This window comes from Orycteropus afer, unplaced genomic scaffold, assembly GCF_000298275.1.
Source record: "Orycteropus afer afer isolate SDZICR_OR568_19922 unplaced genomic scaffold, OryAfe1.0 scaffold00181, whole genome shotgun sequence".
In the NCBI taxonomy this organism is placed as follows: Eukaryota; Metazoa; Chordata; class Mammalia; order Tubulidentata; family Orycteropodidae; genus Orycteropus; species Orycteropus afer.
The window spans coordinates 68,899-76,500 of record NW_006921768.1 but is presented as its reverse complement, the minus strand read 5'-3'; the positions used below and the strand labels follow the sequence as shown (position 1 = coordinate 76,500).

The 7,602-nt window shown below is 39.5% G+C and overlaps 1 pseudogene; it reads right to left on the bottom strand.

The window, feature by feature from the left end:
• Nucleotides 1-3,199: 3,199 nt before the first annotated feature.
• On the bottom strand, nt 3,200-7,443 carry LOC103202459 (annotated as a pseudogene).
• Between the last annotated feature and the right edge of the window lie 159 nt (nt 7,444-7,602).

Sequence of the window (7,602 nt, the reverse complement as noted above, 5' to 3'; positions counted from 1 at the left end):
AATTGCTGAAAAATACACAGAGTATATACCAATTCAACAACTTCTACATGCACAATTCATTGTCATTTATTACATTCTTCATGCTGTACAGTGATTCACACTCTCCTTTTCCTCTTCCCCTTTGCCCCCTAAATTTTCTATATATATATATATTTTTATTGTGATTTGGGTGAAGATTTACAGAGCAAATTCACTTTCTATACAGCAGTTCACATATACTTTGTCTCATGTCATTGACCACAGTTTACCACAATGCAACAGCTCCCCTCCTACTTCCTCCCATAGTTACCACTTCCCAGTGTCCACAATGTCTGATTCTTGACTGCTGCTTCCATGGGTGTTGATTGTGGACCCAAGTAAAATGAAATCCGTTACAACTTCAATCTTTTCTCAATTTATCATGATGCTGTTTATTGGTCCAGTTGTGAGGATTTTCATTTTCTTTATGTTGAGGTGTAATCCATACTAAAGAGCGTAGTCTTTGATCTTCATCATTTAAGTGCTTCAAATCTTCTTCACTTCCAGCAAGCAAGGTGTGCCATCTGCATATCACAGGTTGTTAAGGAGTCTTCCTCCAATCCTGATGCCGTGTTCTTCTTCATACAGTCCAGCTTCTCGGATTATTTGCTCAGCCTAAGACTGAATATGTATAGTGAAAGGATACAATCCTGACACATACCCTATTTTAAAGCCTTCACTATCTTCTTGTTCTTTTCAAATAACTGCCTCTTGGGCTATGTACAGGTTTCTCATGAGCACAATTAAGTGTTCTGGAATTTCCATTCTTTGCAATGCTATCCATAATTTGTTATGATCCACACAGTCAAATGTCTTTGCATAGTCAATAAGACACAGGTAAGCATCTTTCTGGTATTCTTTGCTTTCAGCCAAGACCCATCTGATACTAGCAATGATAACGCACATTCCACATCCTCTTATGAATCCCACGTGAATTTCTGGAAGTTCCCTGTCAATATAGTGCTACAACAGTTTTTTAATTATCTCCAGTGACATTTTACTTGTGTGCAATATTAATGATAATATTTTGATAATGATAATGTTTGATAATTTCCACAATCTATTGCATCACCTTTTTTTGGGAATGGGCACAAATGTTTATCTCTTCCAGTTGGTTGGCCAGGCAGCTGTCTTCTATTTCTTGGCATAAGCAGGTTAAGTGCCTCCTACACTGCATCCATTTGTTGCAACATCTCAATGGGTATTTCATCACTTCCAAGAGCCTTTTTTTTTTTTTTTTTTTTTGACAATTCTTTCAGTGTGGCTTTGACTTCTTCCTTCAGTACAATTGGCTCTTGATCATATGCTACCTCCTGAATAGGCTGAATGTCGATCAATTCTTTTTAATACAGTGACTGTATATTCCTTACATCTTACGATGCCTCCTGCATCACTCAATATTTTGCCCATAGAGAGAGACTGGTAGAACCTCTGAGACTATGGCCCCAGCTTACCCTTCCGGCCTAGAAATGGACTCACTTACATGGACTGGCTCTCAGCTCATTAGTAGAAAGATCTATATACAGAACACCTATCCCAGGTTGATGCATCTACCTACTCTAGGGAGATGCACCCCTTGGATCAATCAGCCATGAGACACCAGAGGAGTAGCACTCACATAGAGGGAAGGCTGGACAGACAGGAATGCATGGATGAGAAGGGTACAGGGAGGGGGTGATCATAGGAGGGAGAGGGGAAGAGAGTTTTTTACAGTAGGGGATGGTAATCAGGGCCGTGAAATCAGATGTACAAGATCTGTTGAATGTAAAACAAGTTTGCTATGTAAATTTGCACCCAAAGCACAATAAAAATTTATATATTTATATTTTTCCCATAGAGCTCTTCAATATTTGAGGCTTGATTTTTTTTCTTCGGTTCTTTCAGCTTAAGAAATGCTGTGCATGCTCTTCCCTTTTGGTTTTCTAACTCCAGGTCTTTGTACATTTCATTATAATACTTTATGTTGTCTTCTCGGGCTGCCTACTCTTAAGGCAATATCTCAGTTATAATTGAGAGCTGCAAAGGCTCCTAACTGTAAGGGTTTGAGAGACTGAAAAACTGTAACCAGGGTATGCTCAGAGATATGAAAGTTTTATTCCAAAAAGGGGGGCAGGTTTATGAGAAAAACCACCTCACATCCAGTGGTGGCTGGCTAGTCAGGTTCAAAGTCCACTAAACCCTTTCCTCTTTCCAGACATTTTTATACCTGTTTGAGGAATTATCACATAGGTGCTATAAGCCTGATGTGAGGTCCAGTGGTGCACGGTGCTGATAGGGTTCTGGGGCAAGGTCTGGCAGTATGTGTCCCCACAAGATGCTGTTATTAACTAAGGAATGAGGCCCATGAGGGGAAAGGGAGGAGGTGGGGATGATTTTGCATTATCCAGCATTTGGCTAAACAGGATGGGGTCTGGGAGACATTTTGGGGAACTACAGCTGTGCTGGTATTGGTAGGTATTATTACTCAAATAAGAAAATATAAATTAAGTGTCTTAAAACAGGTTAAGTGTCTTTTGCTCAAGAAAGAAATTAGTGGACAAAAATTCAAACCTAGATTTCTCTGAATTTGGAATCTGAAATCCTAATTGCATTTTCCTATGCCTTGCAATACAGAAATCACTAGGCATATTTGGCTATTTGGGTACTTGAAACATTATTAGCCCAAACTGAGATATGTGTAAGTGTAAGATGCCCAATAGATTTCAAAGACTTATTAAAAAAAAAAAAAAAAAGAGTGTAAATAACTCATTAATAGTTTAATATTAATTATATGTTGAAATGATATTATTTTGGATATAGGTGGTTAAAACCAAAGTGACTCATAGCGACCTCTTCTTGAGTTTCTAAGGCGATATCACTCCTTCTTAGGAGTAGCTGGTGGGTTTGAACTGCTAACCTTCTAGTAGCAGTCAAATGCCTTAGGTACTACGCCACCAGAGCTCCCACAGTTGGTTAAGTAAAGTATAATATCAAATTTAATTTCACCTGTTTCATCTCCATATTTAAATTTCGACACATTCACTATATAAAAAAATTACCTTTCCATTTATGTCATTTTGTTTTTCATTGAAGTAAGTACATTGCTTAGGCTGACTTTATTACACCAGAGAATCAGTTTATATACACATGAAGATGTTCAACGACTTTATATAAAATAGCTTTAGTTTGTACAGATGTGGCATTATTTAAATAATTTCTCCACAGACAATAGGAATGTCACTTCAAATTCCATGAGCATTTTTTCTGGAGTGTTTTCTGCAGACACAGAAAGAATCTGAGCCATTGTCTCCACATAAGTGTCTTCACTCTCAGCCAAAAATCCAGTTACATCTTCTTCATGGGGAACTATAATATCAAGCTTTGGGCCCCCTGAATTATGTGCAAAGGTAATTGTGCCAGCTGCCATGCACTCCACAACTCCAATCCCAAAACACTCATTCCACATAGCTTGAAGACCACATAGTATGAAGTTGTTGCTTCAGACAAGTACTTCTTTAATTCTTTAAATGGGATGTTTAAATTCCATATCATCTTGAACTCCTATGTCCTCAGAAAGCTTTCTCAGTTGATTTACTCAAAGTTCATCATCTTTATCACAACAAACCCCAATGAGGACAAGTTTCAGTGAAGGAAGAGACTCTACCACCTTCTTATTCAGCAATTTAGCGAAGGCTCTGATCTGCAAAGGATGGTTCTTTTCAGGCCTGAACTGGCCAATGGAAACCAGTAGGTGCCCTGCGGTTGTCTTTTTCTCATGTAAGGAAATGTCCAGAAAAGTCTGCACATCACAAGGTGGATAAATAATGTGAGTACAACTCCCAGCCTTCCACAGGGAGAGAATATGGTTTAGTGTCCAAGAAGAGTTGACCATGACTATATATCACTGCATGACCCAATGAGACCACACATGAAAGCAAACATATAGTGGGAGATGAGCTTCACCTTGCTGAGAAAAGGATTCCTGGTGATGAAGGCTGCATTATTAAGTGCAACATGTTGATTCTTCACTACTGAGAGCATGGCAGTGCTCATAGTGGGATAATGAACATAGCTTCCAACTTGGCATCCCCATACGTACTTAAACAGAGGAAGTGTGAAGGCATATCCTATGGAATTGATGTCAATATCAGGAACACAGTGCATCAAAGTTTCCCAGCCAAGAAACATGAATCCTGACTTTGGCCCAATAATGGGAAGTGAGTATAGAGTGAATCTTCCACAAGCACTTCCTTAAGAAAAGAAACTTCACTGGGTAAATTAATCTGAGGTTAAATTTTCTGAAAGCACCTTCTAGTATCTGGTCACCACTGATATTAACATCCCCAGCATAAACAACATAAACTGCTTCAGGATACCTACTTTTTCAGCAGGGCCCTTAAGACACACCATAACAACACCCCAGCCAATGTTGGAGAATGGGTGAAAAAATGCAATCACCATTTGATTGTTCCCATTTTTGTTAGTTGTCACTGACTTTTTCTTTCTCCATAGCAGCAGTTTGATTCCCCAAAGGACCAAGCATACACATACAGTTACAGTTACAATTAGCCCAGAGAAGAATAATGAATTAAAAAACCTCAATAACTTGCACCAACACCAACCCCCTTCGGTGGCTGCCATCTTCCTCTTTTTACTTGTTTTTAATGTGACTACGAGAAAATTTAAAATTATATAGGTGGCTCATACATTGCTCTAATAATGGAAGTTGTACATAATACTCATTTTTTAGTACTATCATCGTCAAGAGATGTCCCCTTATTTTTCTATCCAGGGGTGTATTAGATTCTTAGTGTTGCTACGACCTCATGTTAGTTTAACAAAATCCCATGAACTGCATGGCTTATAAGAACAGAAATTTACTGTTTTATAGAAGTCCAAAATCAGGGTGTCGACTATGTTGATTCCTTCTAGATGCCCTGAGGTTCAATCTATTCCACGTCTATCTCCTAGGTTCTGGTGATGGCGTGTGATCTTTGGAGTTCCTTGTCACTCGATGTCTGCCTCCATCTTCACATGGAAATCTTCCCTATGTGTCTATGTCTCTTCCATCTGTAAGGATCAAGAGTTTTGCTTTGTTAGGCCTGACTCCATATTGCTAGAATAAGACTCCATATTTTTAGTTAAGATGCCATTTCTTTAAATCCTGGCTTCAACCTTGTGTTATAATTAACTTGTTCTTTCTCTAAGATACAGTTTCAGTTCCTGTTGCACCCTGTGATTTAAAACAGGGCCATATGTGGCAACCAATGCCAACCACTCAGAAAGGGATCAAAATTGGAGATCCTGGATAGAGTGTGAGAAAAATGTGGAACAAAACTCAAAATCATAAAAAAAGACCAGGCTTGCTGGTCTGACAGAGACTGGTGAAAGCCTCGAGACTATGGCCCTGAGTCACCGGAACTGAGCTGACTCCTGTGGCTTAACTCTCAGCCACACAAGAGACAGGCCAACAAGCAGGGAGATGCACAATCAACCACCAGAGATCAGAAGGGCAACATTTGCACAGGGAGAAAGGCAGGGTGGTAGGAAAGCATAGGCAAGGGCACATTGGAGGAATCACTTAGATTGGATTAGGACCCAATCTAGTCCAATATGACCTCAAGTTAATTTAACTGCTAACATCTTCAAAGAGCCTATCTGCAAAAAAGTTACATTCACAGGTAGGTAATGTGGGGTAGAGATGGGACAGTGGGAGAGGAAGGGTTAGGACTTCAACATATCCTTTAGATGGGACACAATTCAAACCGTAACAAACCAAAATATCCATTGCCATTGAGTCAATTCCAACTCATAGCAACCCTACAGGACACAGAAGAACTGCCCATAGAGTTTCCAAGGCTGCTGTAGCACGTCATTCTCCCACAGAGCAGATGACAGGTTTAAATGGCTGACTGTTCTGTGAGCAGCCAAGTGCTTAGCCACTGTGCCACCAGGCTTCCTTCAATCCAGTACAAGGAGTAAAAAAATGAAATCACTAGGATGCATTGTTTTATCTAGAGTTGGTTTATTTCTAGGGAGGAAGAGAGAAAAAAAAAATCTTCCCCTGGGCCTTCTTTACTCCTACACAGTGTTATCGTTATCAAATTTGGCAGATGAATTGTATTAAAAATATTGGCTAATCAGTGACTTGTTAAATGCATACACCAGAAGGTATTTTTAAAAATAAAGTAATAAAATAGTCATGGAGAGTCGATCTTAGATTCCAGCTTCCAACCAACTGCATTTCCTTAAGCATGTCAGCACCACCTACCCAGCCTGTGTTTTGTCAGTCATGCTGCACAATAATCCTGTAAAGCATGAAACCTAAAAACCAAACTGACTGCTGTCAAGTAGGATCTGACTCATAGCGACCCCTCCTTGAGTTTCTGAACCAGTATCACTACAGAAGTAGATTGCCCAATCTTCTTTCCGAGGAATGGCTGGTGGGCTTGAACCACCAGCCTTCTGGTTAGCAGTCAAATGCATTAGGCACTATGCCACCAGAGTTCCTGTAAAGCATGAAAGAACTTAAAAAAATCTCAAGGAGCTACTACAAAGATCTTTTGAGCAGTTTAAAAGCTCTAAAATACCAGAGTCATCTCAAACAAATTTTCTTCCTAAAACCTGTGTCATTTTAATTCTAAACATTTCCTCACTCCTCAGTAATAATGTATTGATTCTGAAGAGGAAAGAGGTCTTCATAAGTAAAAGGGTGCTTCTTTTACCTCTATTACATACTGTATCCTCTACCTTAAAGAGGGGACAGTGGTGGTTCAGTGGTAGAATTTCTATCTTCCATGTGAGGGACTTGGGTTCGAATCCTGGCCAATGTACCTCAGGCACAGCCACCACCTGTCTGTCAATGGACACTTGCATGTTATAATGCTGAACAGATTTTAGCAGAGTTTCCAGACCAAGACAGACTAGGAAGAAAGGCCTGGTGATCTACTTCTAAAAAATCATCCAATGAAAATCCTATGGATCGCGGTGGTATGATTCTGCTGTGCATAGTGTCCTCATGAGTCAGGGGCTGTTTTGATAACAACTAATATCTACCTCAAAGTCAAGTGGAAATCTCGTACTTACTAGGTTCATTTATTTGTGTGGGCTTGGTAGTTATCAAATCTGGTTCTGAAATGGGGAATTTTGAAAAACAGAAATGTTCAGTCTTTGCCCCTAGAAACTCTGATCTAATGCATATGAAAGCTACCTCAGCCAATTAAGAAACTCTGATGCACAACTGAGGTTGGGAACTATTTGTGAGAATGGCAAAATTTATTTTAAAAAATAAAATCAGTTCACAGCCAGGTCTCTCTCCTCCCCTCTCCTCTCCTCTTCGCCTGTGAAGATAATAAGCAATTCTGACCAATTTTGTCTTCTGTTATCTCCCTAGCTTAGACTCTCCCTGCAGAAACTCCCATTAGGATTACTCTTACCATCACCCATTAATCAGATGATTATTTATTATGTGTGTTTCACACTGGGCAATAATTCTTTAAGGAGAGCAATAGTATCTTTATGCTTATCATGTACCATTCTAGCATAGTGCCTGTCCTATAGTAGGTACCCAATAAAAAAAGGTGTTTCAAAAGTACATATGTAGTT